At 41.0% G+C, this 22,311-nt stretch overlaps 2 long non-coding RNA genes across 3 annotated transcripts in view; one reads left to right on the top strand and one right to left on the bottom strand.

The window, feature by feature from the left end:
• The window catches only part of LOC132325340 (uncharacterized), a 50,956-nt gene extending 34,378 nt beyond the window's left edge, over positions 1-16,578 (top strand). For both annotated transcript variants that reach the window (XR_009485897.1, XR_009485896.1), the window contains exon 4: positions 16,218-16,578. This is a non-coding gene — a long non-coding RNA (uncharacterized LOC132325340). The remainder of the gene's footprint in view (positions 1-16,217) is intronic.
• Positions 5,577-22,311, bottom strand: part of LOC132325338 (uncharacterized) — a 62,653-nt gene continuing 45,918 nt past the window's right edge. The window contains exon 6 of the long non-coding RNA XR_009485885.1: positions 5,577-5,875. This is a non-coding gene — a long non-coding RNA (uncharacterized LOC132325338). The remainder of the gene's footprint in view (positions 5,876-22,311) is intronic.

Below are 22,311 nucleotides of genomic sequence, written 5' to 3'. Positions count from 1 at the left end.
GGATGCTTAGCAAGATAGAATATTTTTCTCTCTCTAAGGACATGATTTAATGATTTATTGAGAGTCCTTAACTCCCACTGAGGTCAAAACTATCACACAAGGCCAGATCCCAGCAATACCTTAAAGGGAACTGGAAAATTTCTGCCAAGGCATCAGTACGTTAGAAACAGGGTTAGAGAAAAAGTGGCTTCCAAAAGTGACTTTCACTTCCCAAGCAAAACTGCACCTTTCTTGAACTGAAATTTCTCTTTGGTAATTTTTTTTTTTTTTTGGACAAATGCTGCCGTTTTATCTTTTTGGAATTCAGGTGTATGTCTATAAAATTCAAAGCTGGCAGAGCATTTCTTTCAAGAAACATGAGAGAGAGAGAGAGAGAGAGAGAGAGAGAGTTTGAAAGGGTTTGTCCTGGTGTGCTCCCTGAGGATCAAAGGAAAGTTTTCAGCTTTCCTGGATGCTACAACATTGATGGTGTCACACAGCAAAATCATACACTGATATGGTACCAGAGAAGTCAAGTACATCCCTGGCCCTGAGCTGTGTTTGCATCAGGAGCATGGGCAGCTTGTTTCTGCCTTGTGGAAGCAGAGGGGTGACCCTGCTGACTAACCAGTGACTCCCTTCATTGCAACAACCACAAATAGCCCTGCTTTCAAAAACTGTAATTATCTGCTTCCTCTCTGATGGACTGATAAACAGGACTGGTTTTGGACAACATGAGAACAAGGTGGTAGTGCTGGGCTGCCAAATGGAGATGCCACAGGGGGCATGGGGGTAGGGTTCTTCATATGGGAACAGTGCAAACAAAACCCCTTGGCATTTGTTCTAGCGGCTGTTTATTCTGCACCTCTGCTTTCTGCCATAGCAAATCCGTGGGGTTCTGCTGGGCTTTCCTCATCCCAGTGACAACTCCCACATACTGCTAGGCAACTATTCACAAGATCTTTTTTTTCCTGCTCCAAGGGCAAGTTTCCCACAAATGTCTTCATGCACAGTTGAATTACATAAAACTGTTTCCAACCAACTAGCTCAGCTTCTCTAACAAAAATTTATTTTCATTAGGTTCTTTTTAATTCTGACTGCTAGACTAGCAGCCAAATAAGTGACAATTACTTATGGGCTGTGGGATTGGTTATAGACTGTGTCACCCATGTAGACACATACATAAAGACAGCACAAATTACTTAAGCCTAAATATCTGCCAGCAAATAAGTATCTCACTTTGAAAAGGCATAACACTGTTAATAGGTTCAATCCCAGAAAGATACAGAGTGTGAAATGAATAGATCTCTGCTCAGCAGGAGTGCCTTGTTTTATATTCACTGCTAAGGTGAAAAGCTGTTCCTGAAACATCGTACCTGTTCTCCTTCCACTCCTGAAGTTCTGTGTCCTACCAGCACACATGCTACTCAGGAATACATACTACTTCTGTATAATTTGGCTATTCTGCCTCTTACCTTAACATCTGGGAAGGTAAAAAAACAAAACAAACAAACAAACAAAAAAAGCCACCAAACAAACAAAACCACCACACACACACACAAAACACAAACAAATGAATAAACACATCAACCAAAAAATACCCCTCAATTCACTTCTATTAAAACCTCCGGATATACATAATTTGGCATAAATAAGAAGTTTACAAACTTATCTGTCTAATTATGAAAAATTTTGAGAGAAATAATTCTTATATCAATGAAGCCAGCTGCATATCTCTCCAGGCAAATAACACCACCATCACTATTTAGGTATACAAATACCTCCTTTGTACTTAGCACTTTTAAATGATGTTGAGCTATAGATGTTAGCTACATCTACATTGGTAAATTAATCTTGTTAACCATGACTGTGTTAATAAATTGTTGAGAACTAATTATTGAAATTAGACAGACTTATGCCAGGGGGGTTTCTAGTCATTAAACTGAAGAAAAGATCAGGGTCCAAAAAGAAGCCTGAGTATTCTGTGAAGTTCATCTGCAGAAAATCAGCCCAAATTGCAGAATGGGCTGCAGTGGCTCAGGCAGGCAAAGGGACTCATCTTGCCTCACAACAATGTATGATGAAAACACACAACTCTTGAAGCTTGGAGGTTAGCCACAGGTTGTGCAGAGCTGTAGCAAGTGGCGTTACAGGGAACGGTCGCACTTGGGCTTGCTTCACAGGAGGTGCATGTCTGCAGGGAGAGCTGTCTGCAGCTTGTGCCCAGAAGTAACTTAAACTCGATCACAGGTGTCTACCTCACCACTTCTCACCTTTCTGCACTCTACAAGAGGTGCTGGCAAGCAGTCAGGAGTGACAGAACTTTCTGCCCTCTTTTAAGTCTGTTTGGAAACAGGTGTGCAGCTTCAGATCAAGGAATCCACCTCCATGCCGAAAGGGGAGGTAATACCAAACTGGCAGTACTCCCCCTTTTTGCCCACCTGACCCATACCTCTAGCTCCTTGTTGAGAGCTGTCTGTTTATTTGTTAGAAATATTTACTTTAGGTAGCTACCAGTGCAAGGTAATCACTGGAGCAAGCTTTAGAAGGAACAAGCTTTATCAACTTCATGCAAGCACCCTTTGGGTGCCAACAAAATATTGAAAACACAAGCATGAAGATGAGACAGATCTGGCACAAAGGGTACACAGTACAACAAACCAGTCTGGGGGAGTGCTGGGCCAAATTCACGGCCACCTGCCACTGACAGTTTATGAAAATAAATCTGTCTGAAATAGTAAGTCTGTCACTTCAATTTCCCCATTTCTACATTTGTCATTTTCATCATCTCCTCAAGGATCATTCCCTTGTACCAAGATTACAAAAACCTATTGATTATCTCCCTTTTGATCACCTCATGGCCCCCAACATCATGCACCCTGGGCAGCACTTCTGTTATGCTCATCCTTTCAACAACAGATTTCCCCCAGTACTTCTGGCCAAGTCAAGCCCCTTCCCTGGTTTTCTTGTTGAAGAGTAATTCTGATCATTATCACATTTGGAGAAAAGAGGAAGCAGAGTCAAAGTATAACAGGGTCTGTTTATTGACTGAAATGTGTCTTATGATTACAATTACTAACACTTGACTGCATATTATCAAACACCTCCCACCAATGTCGTTATAGGACTGCTTGCTACTGCCATAACCATAGCCAGCATTTTATAGCAGACCTGTCAATTATCAGCACTTTCCTACCAGTAGCTTATTTTAATGTTGTTTTTTTTTAATACCTCCCCTTATTTTTCTTCTCAGTGAAGTCAGCTGTGAGTCCTCCCACCACTTATGGGTTTCACACTGGTTATCAGGACTGGCAGTACTCAAAGCACAGGAAGTGGGGTGCAGTGGCTGTGCACGTTACCACATGCATGTGGAACATGACAGTTCATGCGATGGTGGGCATGAACCTTAGCTAAAGTTATTAAACATGCTTTTTTACCCTTCTCTGTTGGTGCACTCTTCCTCTTAGAGATATTAATTTCAAGCATAATAAGTTTTTTGGAAGCTGCAGTCAGAAAAGCCTTCTTTTGCACTTTCTAAACATATCTGGAGAATCATTAAGGAAAGAAGAGCTTCTGTTTACAATTTTGTCTTGATCTTTGTAACTCTAATGATTGAAGTTGGGCTATGTTGTAAATGAATGCATTTATTTTTTTCTATCATGTGTCACTATATAATCTTACTGTCCACATTTCTTCTCCTTATTCAGAAAAAGGGAAGGGAAGGGAAGGGAAGGGAAGGGAAGGGAAGGGAAGGGAAGGGAAGGGAAGGGAAGGGAAGGGAAGGGAAGGGAAGGGAAGGGAAGGGAAGGGAAGGGAAGGGAAGGGAAGGGAAGGGAAGGGAAGGGAAGGGAAGGGAAGGGAAGGGAAGGGAAGGGAAGGGAAGGGAAGGGAAGGGAAGGGAAGGGAAGGGAAGGGAAGGGAAGGGAAGGGAAGGGAAGGGAAGGGAAGGGAAGGGAAGGGAAGGGAAGGGAAGGGAAGGGAAGGGAAGGGAAGGGAAGGGAAGGGAAGGGAAGGGAAGGGAAGGGAAGGGAAGGGAAGGGAAGGGAAGGGAAGGGAAGGGAAGGGAAGGGAAGGGAAGGGAAGGGAAGGGAAGGGAAGGGAAGGGAAGGGAAGGGAAGGGAAGGGAAGGGTTCTTTAACTTTTTTAAAGGAGGATGATTTTAGAGAAAAAGAGCTCTGAATTTTATAAACAAAATGAAGTCTCAGAAGTTGAAACCAAATGCAGAAGTAGAGATGCATATATATTGTTTAAAATGTGTGTGTTATTCTTTGTTTGAAACATCACAAATAAAATGTGTCAAGTGACAGTTAGGCTAATCTTTCACAAGAGAACTGCAGTATGCACCAACTGAGACTATCCACAAAGCTTAACCACTTGATTTCATAAGTAACTGCCTTCTGTTTTAAAGACTTCAATTTGTTGGACAAGAAGGAAGTGGTAAGCCAAAGAGTGATTGAAATCTATGATCCATCACCACAGACAGAGCTGATGCATGATCAGTGTAAAAATAGAGAGTAGTAAAACAGAAAATTAGATAAACCAGATAGTGTGAGTACAAGATGGTTGCTTATTTGTCTGTGAATCATGAGAAAGTGGTGACTTCATTGCACATGAAACATTGTCAAATGATAACACAGGTCTACAGCTTTCACATACCCAAAGGACTGTGCAGGCTGTGAAATTGAAATTGTTCTTAGGAAATAACACGATTGCATCTCAACTGCCCACTGGGGCAGTTATTTCTGGTGGCCATGGATTGCAGGCATTTAGAGGGTAAAATACACATCTGAAATGATACCTGTACCATTCTAAGTGGAATGCTTGGTGCCTTCTTCTTGTATAGCAGTGCTTACTACAAATACTCAACCAAGAGTTTGTCTCAGAGCACAGCAGCAAAAACTTCTGTATGCCTGCAGAATGACTCCTGCACATGCCCTCAAGTGCCCATTATACCAGTCTAATAATATTTTTCCATGTAAACAGAAATAAACACTGTTTCAGGAAATGACAAAGGCTATTTTCCTGACAGTTTTTATAGCAAAAAGGTGTATAAGAAGGAGTCTTGACAGGCTAGATATATTTAGGTCATGAAGCCATTTCTTTTGTCCAGCATTTCTAGAAATGTCTGCATTTTGGCACCTATGGGTGACTTTGGCTGTGAAAAACTGCCCAAGTTAATATATGCTGTGTTATTCTTCAGCAATGTCAGAAATTTCTAAAAAGCATTTCCAGGGCACTGCTAGCACTCCTGCAGCAAAGTGGTGGAAATTTGGCAATTGCTGTATATGACATGGAAGAGGTATTCATATTTCCTCTGTTATATAGTTGTCTTGAAGCCATGTAAACCTTCTTCAGTCAAATAAATACAGCTGAAGACAGCAAAATTTCATTCTGGTGTCTCCAGGACTGTGCAATTGTTTCTGAACTGAAAATCCAGATTCTTCTCAAGGTAGCCAGACCTATCCTGCTTCAGTGAAAAAGATCTTTTTTTCTTTGAACTTTGGACTTCACTCTTCACAATCCCCTCTATGAAGCAAGAATAAGTTGAATACTGATGAGGCACAGTTAAAAGTTGGGGGAAAAAACCAAAAGACCACTTCTGTGATCAGAAAAAGTATTGATGTTATTTTCTTGCTGACGGATCACATACACCACCCATCACCTTTCCCTGCCAAACAAGTACTGAAAATTTATCACATATTATTATTACATCTCTTTCTGACATGATGATTTACATGTTTTCCTCTTTGTCCAAATCTGTCTGTAGACATTGGTTGGTCTTGTCATGTCTCAATTTGCAGCTGAAGAAGATACTGTCTCCAGGCACCTGCCTTTCCCCACCAAGCTGAGATGTGTACCTCACAAATCAGCTCTCAAATAACATATTGAGATGAACCTGAAAAAAAAGACAAAAAATTGTAACAGCAAGGGATTTGCCCATTTCCAGTGACATCTTCAATGTCTGAAGTTGAAACAAGCTGCTCAATGCACAGCACTGCAATGTACTTCAGCAGCTTCTAATCACAGAAAGCTTCTCTCAAATACATGCTCTCTGTGCTCAGTCACTGTTTGCATGCCTACCCCTGAATATCTTCCTAAAATGCTGATTAAAAAAAAGACTAATAAGACTAATTATTGCTGATTATAATAATCATTAGCATTATTTTTTCACTTCCAGAACAGGTCTTATCCTCTCAATTTTCCTTAATTAGAAAGTTTTCATGAAGTGTTCTTTATTTAATGTGAACATACATTTGTGATTTTGAAAGCAAAAAAAAAAAAAAAAAAAAGAAAGGGAGAAAGGGAGACATAACATAACATTATATTTAAACACAAAGTTTCAAAATGGTAGAAGGGCTTGAACATAAAAGGCTATATATATGATCTACTGTATAACTTAAACACTATGGGGATAAAGCAAATCTCAGCAGAGCTTATTGGTACACTCCAGTGGAACTGGAACAGTAATAATTCAGCAGACACCCTTACAGGCCTGGACATCCATGTGTTTTTCAGCAGATTTAAACTGTTCAGCATTTAATAATTTTTATTACTTGAGCCCCTGGTAATCATACAAAACAACAAAGGAATCCGATGCAGAGATCTCTCATTCTGCTCTCTGAGTTTGCTTTGCATGTTTAGCTCAGAGATTTCACAGACAACCTAAAACCTGCAGGATTTTTCAAGAGATTAGGGTCTCGTGTCCATGAACCCAGCACCAAGGGGTATGGTTGTAGTTCTCAGTAGGAGAGGGCCAGTGTGGGAACCACAACCTGGACCCCCGATTAGCTTCCCCATGAAGACATTTCTCACCTCTGGTTTGGACTACTTTAACAAGCATTATGCTGGGCAGTGCCTGAACATGATAAGAGCTGCTCTCAGTTCATAATGGTCAAGGGTACATTTGTTTTGGCTCTCTCCCAACAATGCAGCCTTGTAACAGCACCCTGGTAGATGTTGCATCTTTGAACACACCACATCCTAAAGCATAAAACACACACCTTCTAATTTGTATGCTAAAAACATTCGTCTGGTGGGTTGTAACACAGACCCTGTATTATTTCAGGCAGTCTGAACAGCAAAGAGACATAAACATGTCTTAAGGCCAGAGGGTGCCCAGGAGACCTTAAAGCCAATTTATACTTAGCGCCCATTTGAGATGGTGCATTGGACATATGGTCCCAGGGTCTGATCTGCGCCTGTGATGTTTTCAGCAATACAGGCATTGCATAATGCCCACTCTGTCTTCCTGGATGCCACAAAGTCCCAGCCTGTGGCTGCCCCCTGTAAAATCCAGTCTTTCAGGTTACAGCTTCTTGACATGAAGATGCGCACGTACACACGACTCAAGCTATTATTTTACAGCACAAGAGATCCTCTGCACGAGTACAGGGCACATGCAATCAGGCTGTGTTTATTCCCTCTGGCTCTGAGGCCATCTGGCACTAGTGAAGTCTATTATCATCCAAATAAGGGTGCCCACATCCAAACTACATGCTGGGCATGGTGCCTGGCCCGTGCTAATTCTCAAAACATGCCCAGGAACTGTTTGGAAGAGGCCTGGGCTGACTGCCCAGGGACAAACCATTCCAGGGACTGCTCAAATAATTTAAAAGTGTAGACAATGAAGCTAGTGCCTGTCTTCTGGCACTGTGTAATTTCCAGTATAAGCAGAGCCTGAAAGTGCAATGGAAAAGGCTGATTCCTTCATGGGGCACACTTCTCTCTGAGCGGCACAAAGCACTTCAAATCTACTGCATGTTAAGAGTGTCTTCAGAGATCAAAACATTTCTGGAAGTCAAACTGTATCCTGGAAACACTGCAGATTGAATACTTGAAAGTGTAATAATGAACAGATATAGGAAAGGTCCATTTGTAATATTTGTCTCTGTATGTTCAATACAAGTGGGCAGAGCTCTAGAGGAGTGCAGGCAAGCCAAGGTACCAAGGGGTGTGCACAGGAGCAGGCTTGCATGAGCAAAAACATAAAAAGCATTCAGCTGAGTAATCTAAAGCCAAACAGCTTTCAGGATGTTGGAATCTCACATCCATAGTAGTGAGGATGGTTTTCACTCCTTTGGTTTTCTCAGATTTGTGTGGAAACCGCTTACAAATAAAGGGAAAGAAGAAAAAGATAGAGAGGCTTTAAAGGTTCTCATTCTAACTATGTACCCTGTAGCCATTTTAAACAAAGTAAGATGAGCAAAAAAAAAAAAAATAGTATTTTCCCATGTATTTTAGCTTGAATGCTAAGAAACTGAAATAGAAGTTTCTATAAACATGAATTGTTTTTCAGAACCAACACTCATGGATATACTGGAACACAAGATGCTTTCAAAACCCCATTTCTTCTTTTTTGTAGTTAGTCCTAGGAAATGGGATAGTAAATGGCTTCTGTAAAGTAACAGGCATTTTATGACATAATCAGAAGCATAGTTGACTTCTTCACTTATCAGCACTCGTGTAAACCCACAGGACAGTGACATTTCACATGGCAATAGCCAGTGTACAGAAACTTGAGAGTGTGGAAAGGACTCCCCTGGGCTCAGCTGTCTGAGGCTGCAGCTGACCATGCCCAATGGTTCCAGATATTTATGAAGCTCCACCTTCATAACTAGGTCATTTTCCTCCAAGACAGAGATGTTCCTCAATTTTAACTCTCTGACAGTCAGAAACCTGAAGTTACTCACAGCAGGTGTACACCATTGCTCCTCATGACATCATTGTTATTGCTGAAATCTTTCTGCTTCCCCCTCTGCTGTTCACAGAGACAAGACCTTCCCACTCTCAGACTTGAGACCAACCAAATCCAAAGAACCAAAGTTCTTTGCACTGTTAATGGCAAACCTTCAATAATTAATGTTTATTTTCGACAAGAAGTTATCTTGTTCAGATATCAGAACAGTTTGTGCTTTGAAAGATAGGTTTTATCTTTCAGAGCAACAGCTTTCACTCTTTTTTCTAATACTCTCAAACTACTCAAGTCAGACTAATGGACATGAAGTTTTTGCTTTCCCTTTCATAGATACAGGTATTACAGAAAGCGGGAATATAAGGATAATCTCATGAGCTCACAAAAACAGTGTGAATGAAAATCATAGCTCTTCTTTATCCTTTATATTTCCTTGTTTCTTTTTTTTTTCAGGTTTATTTGTGGGGATTTTTTTGATGTTTTTTGGTTGGTTGGGGGTTTTGAATTATAATTTGTACAAAGGAAGAGTCAGAAAAAGAAGCTAGTACAATAGTGCAGAAAAACATTGAAAATTTAATTTCTTAACTTTAAGCTCTGCTCTATCTTAAATTATAGAATAAAGATCTCCCAGTTAAAAGATCAGATTTTGTCACTGACATTTTTATGAAGAAAAACATACAAAATCCAGGGGTTTCTTTGAGAATCAGCAAATCCCACTGAATGAAAATCCACAGGAGTCTCATTGTATTACTGCAGTGCAGGTATTAGTCAACTCATTCAATTCACTTGCGAGGCTCGGTATGTGTCCTTCTGCCTCTAAAGCTGAACTGGTCCTAGCAGATCGTAAAAGAAAGGGCACTTTTTTCCCCCATTACTGAAAAATCCTTAAGTAGACTCATGGATTTAATTTAAAGGATCTTGCAAAATGAGCATTCAGTGGAGGAAGTTTCAGCTGAAAACAATTTATTTGTGAATGCTATAAGCAATTAAAAAAAAATATTTGGACTTGAAGTTAGACTCAAACCATAACTAGCAGACGTTCATCCACCCAGATTTGCTGAGAAATTGTCAACGTGGAGCTGCAGATACCCTAGATCCATGTGTGCTGACCACTACATCATGCAACACACTTGTGGGAATCACGTGAGCCATATCATGCGTCGGTCATCCGAGCTGCCGACTGCGGGCGCTGCTTTCGAGCAAACCGCAGGCAGAATTGCTGTCACAATTATGCCAGCGCTTAACCTCATTTCGGTTCGTTTATATTTAAGTTTTGCTGTCTTTCCAGAGCTGTGCATCGCTTGCGACAGCTACTGTGTTTGGGTTAAGTTTCTGTATTCCTTCCAAGTTTGCGTAAATCACAAGCTGCGGCTGTCTGGTATCCAAATGGACTTTTTTTGTCGTAGGTGGCTTCTTCCATTTCCATCAAACATAGGCCTTCTCTTACTTTTGACACCTATATAACTGCAATGATTTTTTTCTGTCAATTCATGCATTCTTTTGATTTTCCCTAAATTTTCATTAATATAATTCTGTGTGCCTTTTACCTTTCTGCCACCATCTGCTTTCTGAGATTTCCAGACAATTCTCACACTTTCTTTTCTTCTGGTGTCCTTTCTTAATATCATTGTCTCGTATAATTTCTAAAAGTAGACAAACATAAACGCCAAGCTGCACATACACATAGGTATTTGGGTTGATTTCCAGTGTAACTACATTATCTACTGTTACCTTTATTTACCTTTTCTTTCATACTTTTCTGGTCGTGATTAGTTCCGATTGGTTCTTTGTGGCCTACCTCTTCAGTGAGCACTCAGATTTATGCAGAAATTCATTCAATATTTCTGTGAAACTGAAAAGATAAACTCTCCAGGGTATGAACTATTTGCTTCTCTCACATTTGTCATTATTTGTTTTTGCAGAGTGCCATGCATGCCTAAGTTTAAAATATTAAGCATAAGGGCAAATGCCATTAAGCCCTCAAAACCCAAAGCCTCATGCCAGGTTGATTTTCAGGTGAATATTCTGTGTAAGCTCAGTTTCCCTCAGGCTGGGGGACAGGATAGCTCCAGGGACTGGATTTATGCCTCTCTCTTCATTTAGACTTGGTGAGGTATCAAATGTCTGGATGAACATGGCAAATTGAACGCACAAATTGCTATGTTAACCTACTTGAGAGATGCCCAACAAATGCAATATTTTGAACCTTTTTCATCTTCAAGTGACAAAACTTGTTATGAACATGGTATCCAAGTTCACATTACACACACACACACACACACACACACACACACACACACACACACACAAAACTCCCACTAACCCCTGGTGCTGCTGCAGAGAAGAGTCTGCAGAGAAAGGTTGCTTTTGGAAAACTATCTTGGGAGCTGATTTTGTCATCAGCAGAATCACTCAGTTTCTGGTTAATATCTATAGTAATTCAGTACACAGAAGCAATTTATGTCAATGATACCATACTGTCCCATATCTAATAATCTTTCTCAGAACAGCTATACAGATCTAGAAAAAAAAAAGAAAAAAATTATCAATTGTTACTGCAAGATTAATCTGCCAAAAAGACAGAGACCAGAGGTTACTTACGAGCCTGTGAAGGAACATTCTTCTTCCCATTTTGGAGGTGTACTCTGTAGCAGTGTTGAGTACCCATCTTGATGTACTCACAATTGCTCAGGCCTCCCTTCCCTCACAGCTCTTTCTGTGCCTGTGGTTTGTAAGCTACAGCCCTCACCCTGTAACCTAACGTGAGACTCAGTGCACACTTAAGAAGAGCTCTCAGAAGGAGCAGTTGAAGACTCTGGCATGATGGGACCTCCCTGAAAACCCAGCTCTGTGGAAACACTGGCACCCCTCAATCCCATCAGTTACAGACTGAGAGACCCTTCCATATATTGCGTGACCCAACCCTTCCACCACTGCAGTTTTCATCTGTTCTTTACCTATTTAGCACAAATATTCATTCACTCTTCACTGACAAAACTACAAATCACAGTTTCCTTTCTCTCCTTGCCTTTCTCTCCTGAATCCCTTCTCTACATGTACATCATCCTTTTCTCTATTTTATTGTTATGTTTTGTCACTTATAAATAGACATCTCTTTGTGTCTGACCTTTGGTTTGCAAAGCCTTCTCTGCCCTATGGTTGAGGAGAGGCCATTTTGGTCTGTCTGGTTTTGCAGTTCTTCCAAGAATGTAATTTCCTTGGGAAAAGGAAGAAGCAAAATTTAAAAAAATAGAAAGCAAATCTTCCCCTTCATATCAAAATCCATTCATCCACTTCTAATTTTAGTTTCCCTTAGTGAATGAGACCCTGTAATTAAAACATTGGCAGATGAGAATATTATAGAGCCTTGCAGTTCAAGTGAACATTATTGTTAAACGTAATAATTTTGTGTCTGACAGCCTAGTAAACTGACTGAAAACATGTAGGACCATCCAGATTAAGGCTTGCAAAGACCAGTTTACACTGCATCATTCAGACTCTGTTTCCACAGGTAGTATTTGCAACGGGACTAAAACCAACATTCAGGTGAGAGAGGCCAATATACCAGGGCCAATGCTGACCTCCACCAGCAGATGTTTTAACTTCCTTTTCACAGGGGTGCCACATATCTTTCTTGGAAATCTTTCATTCACAGATATCTTGAATGCCAAGTTGCAGGACCTTTGCAGAACCTAGCAGCCAAAATCATTTCCTTCCCATCAACTAAGTATCCATATTCCACATATCTCTCATTTTCCTAACCTGGCTGGAAGGATTCAAATTATTAAGTGCCATGCTCAACAAAACAAATGCCAGTGTCCATAAGCATTTTTATTAGTAGTTCCACTTACAGGAGACTCCCTACAGCCACTCATTCCTATCCTTACTGCCTTCCATTTCATTAGCCATTCCTTCCATCTCCAACCCCATTTCTGTCCTGACCCTAAAGACAGCGGCACCAACACAACTGAGGCAGCTGTGAGCAGCACTGCAAAGGTAGGAACAAATGCCTGGGGAAGGGGATTTTAATGTACAGCCTCTCTTAAACATGCTTTATGAACATCAGATTGTTTCAAAGAGGAACTATCCCATGACACAGAAACAATCTGAACATTTTACAGATGACATATCCTGTGACAGTGCTAAACAGGGATGTTGCTTTCATTACATCAGCAAAATGCAAGGGTGCAAATCCTAGTCAGTCTTCTACCCACTTGTTCTAGAGATTTTAGCCTAAAAACTGAAATAATACAGCAAATACTTTTGTGAAGTAGAATAAAAGGAGAAAGTTCAGGAATATGGGTAAACATCAAAAAGCAGAGTCCAGGAGGTCATTAACAGTTTTATCAATCCCTGGAAAATAAACAAGGATGTGAGCCCCCAGAGCATGGCATGTTAGATGTCTACCCTTTTCCCTTACAATGCAGAAGAAACAGCTGCTTGTATCATCATTACATCATTAAGTTTTCTCTCAGCCTGAATATGAGTCAGAGTTTCTCACAAAGGAAATCAGGCCTTAGAGAAGGTGGAAGGAGAAATGGATCATGTATCTTCATGAGGAAGAGTATCCTTTTCTTATGAGAAGAGACGACAGGAGCTGGGCCTGTTTAGGCTAGAGAAGACTGAGAGGTGATCTCATCAAAACGTGCAAACATCTTAAAGGTGGGTGCCAAGAGGATGGTGGCAGATTCTTTTCAATGGTGCCCAGTGGTGAGGAGCAATGACCATAAAATAAATCACAAGCAGTTCCACCTCAACCTGAGGAAGAATTTCTTTACACTGAGGGTGGCAGAGCACCGGAACAGGCTGCCCAGGGAGTTCATGGATCTCCCTCTCTGGAGAATTCCAAACTCATCTGGTCAGGTTCCTATGTAACCTGTTCTAGGATACCCTGCCTCGGCAGGTGAGTGGGACTGGATGATCTCCAGAGGTTGCTTCCAACTCTTACAATTCTCTGATTCATGTCACACTGTCTGGAGATAGGAATGCAGGGCTGTGCTTTCTTCTAAAATAAGAAGGGAAATGGAAGACACTGGCTGCTTTTTGCTAGGATTTATGCAGTTGAGTAATTCTTTGCTTCGTTGTAAATGCAGGGAAACATTTTTATATAAAGAAATAAAACAGGCTTATTAAAATGGAAAGCACAGTTGGTTTTTTGCATTCACATTTTACTGATTCAACGCACTGGAGTAAAACATGAATAGAAGTATTTAAATTGTGTTGTTTCAGTTTTAATCTGATCCCTCTGTTAACACCTTAAAATCTCTTTTTGGGAAGAAATTCTGTTGTCACAAAACTCCTCTAGGGTTTTCCTGGTAAATTTGCTGGGCCTCCCTGTCCCTGTACAGATGACGTGTTGTCCTGTCCATTTTGGTATGAGCTATCCAAAGGGGATGGTGTGTTAATTGATGATGGGCTTAGCTTTCAACATTCAATTATAGTTTTCACTTAAAATGTTGCAGGACCAGCCTGTTTAAAGTCTCCTGAACATTAAAATTTAGGGCGTTTTGCCTGTAGTGAGTGAATCTGGGCTACAGCTGAGAGACCTCCAGTATTTCTTGTATCCAGTGATCCACAGAGCAGAAGTTCAGTGGAAGTACCTATAGGAAAGCAGGCTCTTTGCCATAAATTTGTCTTTCCCTGCTGTCATCTGCATGCATTGCATCACACCAGGAGGCAGACAGTTCTCTCACCCATTCCTCCAGCCTTCCCTGGGAGCCTTCAGTGCCTTTTATAAACTCATTTCTCATGCCTGCAAATAAAGGGTTAGTCTTCCATATTCCAGCTGAAATAATGCATTGAGCAAACTATAAATCCAGCATCTCTCTTACATGTCCCCTCCTCCTGAGAAGGAGTTCACTGTCTTAATCCCAAGAGATTTTAATGTGCAAACTACATGCCAGAGGAGAACACTACACGCCCATGCAATGTGCACGGAAAGCAGGGTGAATCCACTAACTAATATGCTGCTACATGACATGAACTCGCTGCTTCTTCCCAGGAATATTGCCAGTGAAGGTATTCAAGGTCATCTCACACAGAAAAGAGACATATCACACACACATGAATGATTGTTCCTTGAACTACAGCTAACTTCACAGAAAGCTGAGTTAATCTTGGCCAAGCTAAAACAAAATATTCTAGAGACTAAAAGTATTGTGCAGGGAAGCTACAGAAGCTGTCCAAATGGATAAGTAACAGTACAAGGAACAGTGGACAAAATGTTACTGGTGGAGAAGATCTTTGGTATTCAGTTAGAGACAAGAATTTCATTGTATTCCATCATTTCAAAAGCAGGAATCTATAGCAACAGCCTGATACAATGTGGATCTCCTTTTTTTGCCCTGAAGGATATTCCCCAGCTCATCTAGACACTCATTGGCTTACTTTTAGTTTAAGTCTACATTAAGTTCAGATATGTGTGTGGACGTTCTTGTCAGTCACATTGCTATAATTTGTTAAAGAAAAATAAAAGTGAGGCTGCCTGAATAAAAGTGTGCAAATCATATTAGACTAAGTGGAAGCTTCTGTTCAGTTTGACCCAAACACAGTAGTTTATACAGCAATAATGCATAGAAAAATAGGTAGAACAGATTGCTTTGAAATCTCAGTTTTCAGGTTACATACATGAGCTTATATTTTATGATCTAGGATTAATATCTTTACAGTACAAAATCTTTTCCTCTACACCCCAATTTCCAACCATTAATGTCATTCAGACATCCTGAATTGCTAGTCTATAGAAGTCAAGCAGTACTAAATTTACTTCTGGGCGCATAAAGATTTTCACAGTCAGAGCTCTTTGTATTAAATGTCATTCATATTAGACAACTAAGTGGAAGACAGCAATCCCCATCCAGAGGTATCCATCTCATCAGCTAGTGTTGAATCCCCAAAATTTTGTGTGCAGTAAATTAATTTTCTTGGTTTTTAACATGTAAAACCTGTTCAATACTTGCCATGCTGTAACTACAGTTAGGTTTTTCTGGATGAGTCCCTACCCTGGGCAGAGCAGCAGTCACAACACAGATCATTAAAATGGATCAACTGTGGACCTAAGGTCTGGCTCCACTTTGCAGGAGTGATTCCTTCTGGCATCCTTGCCTTCTCTTCAAAGTCTCACCACCTCTCAGCAGCTCTCCTCCCTTACAGGAGGTAGTTCCCTTTTCTGAGAAAATAGCTCATGGTTTAAGATTCAAGTAATGAATTCCAAAAGGAATACAAACTTCTAGCCCACAAGCTCTTGGGTATCTGATCTGAATAAATGGGACTGCAAGCCCCTCAAACTGTGTAATCATCTCCCTTGGGCACAAACCAATTCAACAGAAAAATTAATTCCAACATGATTCACAACTAAGTATTTCAATCGTGAGCAAAGAGTTCTCAGAATTTCAGTTCCCATAGGGAGAGGGTGAAGGGATATTTTAACTATCATCCACAGTTTGGGGTAAAATAAGCACTGAAACACTTCCCCAGAAGTGTTAGGTTGGGGTTTTTGTTTTTTCTGGGTTTTTTTCTCAGCTTGATTTTTCCATCTGTAGGTGAGAAAGAAGGTGAGAAGACGGCAGAACACAGATATGGTGATGGAAGCTGGAAAAGGAGTAAGAAGGATTATGTTAGCACTTGCATCCAGTCTCAACTACAGAAAATATCATGAGCTCCTGTGCACTGAAATGCTGTAGATGTGTACAATGCATGCACTTACACAGGCCAAAAAAACCCTTTGCTTGGTTTTTCTTTTTTTTTTTTCCCTATCAGCACCAGAAACATGAGTTTTGCCCCTTGCTGGAGGCCTGAACTCTTCTTGTGCACATTTTAGAGTATGATTCAGACTAAGTTCTTTTTTTGTCACTGGCCCCATTACCTAATGTTTTGCAGTCCTGCCCAATAAAGATTTATTCATCTCATATGTTCCTGGTTGTGACCTTATGTTCAGCCACAGTTGGACTGCTTTGCACTCCAAGGCTCTTTCCTCAGCATTCCAAACCTGGGAGCTGCTGTGCCTGGGACGACCAGCCTGCAGAACCTCTCTGGACAGTAAATCAGCCCTTGAAGGCCCAAACTTTTTCAATCAAGCATTCAGGCTCATCTGTTTTGTTATCGCACTAATACTGCCCTGAGGATAATCACAACGAAGAGTCCAATATATTTCAAATATGTTATTTAACTGAAGCATGTTTTCTTAGACTTGGTTTGAATATTGCAATGCTTAACTTTTCTTTGAATGCCCCTATGGGCTGCTTATGATGAAAGTATCAAACCCAAATTTTCACTGAAAATAGGAACACCATGAGGTTTTACATGACTGAAGTGGGCACTGTACTCAGTGGGCCAGTCCCCTGATCCAGACTAATTTCACACTGGAGTTTTCTGCAGCAAAATCTCGTCTTTCACAAACTGTGTGCAGCTGTGCAGTTCCGAAAATGTGACTCTAAAGTTTTTTTTAAAGCATTTCCCTCCTTCACTCTCCCTTGCTGGCCAGAAGTTCATGAGGATCATCCCCACATTTGTTTTAATCCCTTCAGCATTTAGTTCTTCAATCCAGCTATTTTTCCCTCCTGGTGAAACCCCATGGCAAATCTTGTACTGAGAACTCCCAGCAACACTTTTTTCTCTGCTCAGGGAAAATCAATGATTAACACAGGAAAGGCTCAGTGCTGACATATCTTAGGAAAGGTGGTGTTTCAGTATCATGAGATACTCACCTTCTAATAGTTATTTGACAGTGATCAAAAGAACTGTGATATTAATTGCAGCTAATTTCTCCTACTCACCATGCTGAAAGTGAAGCTCAAACTGTGCAGGATTAATGGCCCTTTGCTACTTATGAGGTTTTTTATGGCTAATTTGTCACCATCCATCAAGCTTGGTTCACTCATGTATTCAACAAAATGAGCAAGGGTTTAACTATCAGGGAAGGTGAGTTAATAAAAAATAGTGAAGGCTATTTCTTAGACACTCTGAGGAGCTCGGTACTTGAATCTTTCTACTTGCATTTATTTACCCAGATGACCATTTAATGCAATTTTCTATTTTTCTTTACTTTCTCCATTTTTCTTTTCCATTTTTCTTTCATTTTGCTCAGTATATTGTTTTCCCACATATTTCACTATCTGTAAAAAAAGACTAAGACACCAAGAACATAAAAAAATAAGCTGTCATTATTGCATCAGTGGTTTTGATAGGAGAAGGTGGGACTAGTAAAAAAGTCATTTAATCTGCACTGTATTCACTGACTTTACAAGAGACCTATCTTTTGCTGTTGACTTAAGTCACAGAAAGTTGTGGTTGAGGTGCTGCCACTATCTGAAAAGTACTTTTCATTGATCTGTGAAAGAACATATATGGAGTCTGAAATCATTGTGCATTTCCTCAAAAAATCATAATAATAAAGCCTTTCCTTCAGATTGTCACTGTGAGAAAAAATTCAACAGTGTTTGACCTAGAAACCTCAGACTTAGATAATAATAGTTGCAGTAAAACAGTTTTTAAACAGGATTGCATTTCACAGCTTCAGAAAAACATGAATTCACCTCACTTTTTGTGGGCTCTCTAAACAGGGAAATCAAATTCCCTTTGGATTCTTCCCTTCCAAGCAAGGGTGAGACTGAGTCATCCTCCATTTGTTTGTCTTTGATGACAAATATTACTCTCAACTTACAAAACAATGTCAGCAAGAAAACAGAGCATTTGGAGCTTGTTCAGTTATGCTTCTACTTTTCCAAAATGCTACATAATAAATATGCATGTGGTTAATTTTAAACACTTAAATACCTCCACTGGCTTTAGCTGGGATGTTTCTAACATTAATATTTTCTGAATGAAGACCATCATACTTATTGAAGCTGTGCCCCATTTGTGGTAGTAATGTGGCATTCCTGGCAGCAAGACAGACCTTAAAATTCCTTAGTTTAGACATGCTCTTCTGGGAGCACCATGGCATTCAGGATTTAACATAACCACTTATGCTGAAGGTGCCACCTATAACCTATGGATAGGCTTTTGGACAAACCACACTGTTTCCCTGCAGAGAGCACTGCTAAGACTGCCAGTCTTGCCTTTGAAAGCTGCAAATTCCCTTTGTGCACCTGTGAGTCCAAAATGCAAGGTGTATGATAGAAATGTTTGAAATGTTGAAAACATAGCCTACTCTGCAGCAAGCAATGGATCTAGTCTGGAATTTCACATCTTCTTTCTTCAGTGATTCAATTACAGTACTATATGAAACAGTGACAAAAACAGAATGTTAGAACTTCAGGTATCCAATTTAAAGACAAATAATTCCCCACCAGACTACAAAATGCCGCAACAGAAACCATGAATATTAATGTATTGCAGTTTCAGCACCCAGAGTCTATTCTCCCTGCTGTATTTTGCCCTGCTGAGCAATGAAATAGGAGTTCTGTAGCGTCAGGCTCTTTTCACAGCAGACAGGATGAAATTGTTTCCTTGGTTAGACAGCTCACCCTTGAGGTATGCTCTAAGCATATCCTTTTTTGCACATCTATACTGCAACTTCCAATTAGGGAGGAATACGAGCAGCAAGAGTCAGCAGGGGAGAGAATAAGATGTTCTTTGTCTCCAGACAGAAAATTCCTTGCTGGAAAAAGGTTAGGATTCAGCATGTCAAAGTTCCTTTGCTTTTACTCATGCGAGAGAATTCACATACATGTGCATGACTGACTTCTTTCCTAGAGCCTGTTGGAACTACAGCTCTCAGAGCCTGGACTATTCAGAGACCTGGGAATGTTTGTCTGATCCTCTGCAGTAACACTTTTATAGAGAAAAGCTTTCTTCTCCCAAGAATATTTTCATCTGCAAATGCAACAAGCCTTTTTTCCATCTGATAGAGGTTTTCAACTAAATTCAATCTGAGCAAAATAACTAAGCAAATCCTGCTGTTATTCCTACTTGTTGCTATGTGCTGATCTTTTGTAGTCATTCCTAATGCAATATAAGATGAAAAAATATATATTTTTTAAAATAGGGGACAAAAGTACACTGCACGGGATTATTTCCAAGTTGGTGCTCACCATCAAAGGTTGAGATGACTGGACATTGCTAAGGCAACACCAAGCAATTAACAACTCAGATTAAATATCCAACAAAGCTCCATCTCAGCTGGGATTCTAAACCATGCCCTTGGGCAAATCTTTGGGGAAAACACCAGTAACACTCCTATCCTCATAGTTCAAGACTTTTTTTCATGAGAATACAGATTATTTAATTATTTTCAAGCTTCACAATATTCTAGTCCTTATTTGTGTTTGCAACAGATTGCAATGCCTTAATGATATGCCTGTTATTTACTTAGAAGCAGAAAGGCTAAGCAGCACCTAACTCAATCCAGCACAAAATCTGAAGCAGATTTGGGGTTAAGTTTGAGCCCTTTATGCCACCTTTGCAGTTTCTGAGTTTTTCTTTAACTTTTGGCTTTATAGCCTCAAAGTAACTTCAGTCAAAATATTTGAGCATTGTCAGGTTTCAGGTCAAAAGTATGTCAAAAGGAGAGTTTTACATGAATCCGACCCAACAGTAAATCCCTCCCTGCATTTGATATTCAACATAAGTTCCCTTGAAAAGTTTTAGGTTTTGTGGTGAATATTTCTCACAGCTCTAGGTTGAATCAAGCTGGAATGTTATACTCCTCTCAGCAGGTTTCATCCAAATCCCAGCTACTTTGGCAGACAACCTCCTGACTAGGAGGAGAATGGGTCAAGACTTGCTTGATGTCCAGTCAGATTCTCGAGCATTATGCACAGGACAGTGCCAGCCAGACAAAACAAGTCAGAAATGGTCACTCTTTTTTTCACTTACTAGTTTCAAGTAGCAAATATTGAGGGCAAAGTTCTAGGGGAATGCCTCATGAAACACTTATCTTCTTTTAGACTCGTTACTACAATAAACAACACTTTGGAGTCACACTTTAGAGTTTCTGCAGTCTGTTAAAAATAGTAAATTTTTCACCCTCAGGTTACTCTCAACTCCCCATTTCAGCTGCTGCCTACCTTCAAGAATGCCCCAAGCCCCTTCTTTCCTCTATTTGTCCCAACAAAGTCCCCTGGATGGTTACATTTCTGTAAATATGTATCATACAGCTTCCTTTATCCCAAATACAGCCGAGCACCAGCTCAGGAAAATTCTGCACCAGAGGGACCTGAGAGGATAGATTACAGAATCACTGAATGGGTCAGGTTGGAAGGGACAACAGTGGGTCATCCCCAGAGAGGGAGGCACCACAGCCTTTGGGCAATCTGTTCTAGTGCTTGATCACACACACAGTAGAGAAATTTTTCCTCATATTCAGCTGGAACTGCCTACCTTCAGTGTCTTCCTACTGCCTCTTGGCCTAGTTCTTGGCACCACTGAGAAGGGCCTGGAGACATCCTCAGATGTTTCACCCTCCTTTCAGATACTCAGAGACATTGATGCGGTGCCTCTCAGCCATTTCTTCTTGAGGCTGAACAGGCTCAGATCCCCCAGCACTTCCTTGTAAGAAAGATGTTTCAGTCCCTTAATTATCTTTGTCACCTGCTCCAGAAGCAAGCGGATGCACAGTTTTCCAGATTCAAACATGCATAGGCCAGCCAACTAAAGACCTGACCTGACAAGATTTTTGTCAGAGGTGTGATATGACCATGCTCAACCTATGCCTGTGCAAGGGGACTCTGGTGGGTCCATCGCATGAGCAAAACTGCAAAGACAGTAGCTTTGATGGCAGGTGGGCCCCAAACCTCAGGAAAGAGATCACAGAATCACTAGGTTGGAAGAGACCTTCAAGATCATCAAGTCCGACCCATGCCCCAACAACTCAACTAAACCACAGCACTGAGTGCCACAGCCAATCTTTTTTTAAACACATCCAGGGATGGTGATTCCACCACCTCCCCGGGCAGACCACTCCAGTACTTTATCGCTCTTTTTGTAAAAAATTGTTTCTAATATCCAACCTTTTATTTCCCTTGGCACTGCTTCAGACTGTGTCCTCTCGTCCTATCAGTTGCTGCCTGGAGAAAGAGGCCAACCCCCACTGACCACAGCCACTTTTCAGGGAGTTGTAGAGAGTGATAAGGTCACCCCTGAGTCTCCTTTTCTCCAGCTAAACACCCCCAGCTCCCTCAGTCATTCCTCACAGGGTTTGTGTTCCAAGCCCCTCAACAGCCTTGTTGCCTCCTCTGGACGTGCTCAAGTGTCTCAATGTCCTTCCCAAATGGAGGGCCCAGAACTGGACCCAGCACTCAAGGTGTGGCCTCACCACTGCTGAGTACAGGGGAAGAATGACCTCCCTGCTCCTGCACATTCCTGATACAGGTCAGGAGCCATTGCCTTCTTGGCCACCAGGGCACACTGCTGGCTCATGTTCAGCCGGCTGCCGACCAGCACCCCCAGGTCCCTTTCTGCCTGGGCACTGTCCAGCCACGCCGTCCCCAGCCTATAGCACTGCACAAGGTTATTGTGGCCAAAATGCAGGACTGGGCACTTGGACTTATTCATTGTCATCTTATTGGACTCTGCCCATCCATTCAATCATTCCAGGTCTCTCTGCAGAGCCCTCCTATCCTCCACAACAGATCGACACTTGCTCCCAAATTAGTGGCATCTGCAAATTTACTGAGGAAGGACTCAATCCTCTCATCCAT

The sequence above is a fragment of the Haemorhous mexicanus genome, chromosome 3, assembly GCF_027477595.1.
Source record: "Haemorhous mexicanus isolate bHaeMex1 chromosome 3, bHaeMex1.pri, whole genome shotgun sequence".
NCBI lineage: Eukaryota > Metazoa > Chordata > Aves > Passeriformes > Fringillidae > Haemorhous > Haemorhous mexicanus.
This window is presented reverse-complemented; position numbering and strand designations above follow the sequence as displayed.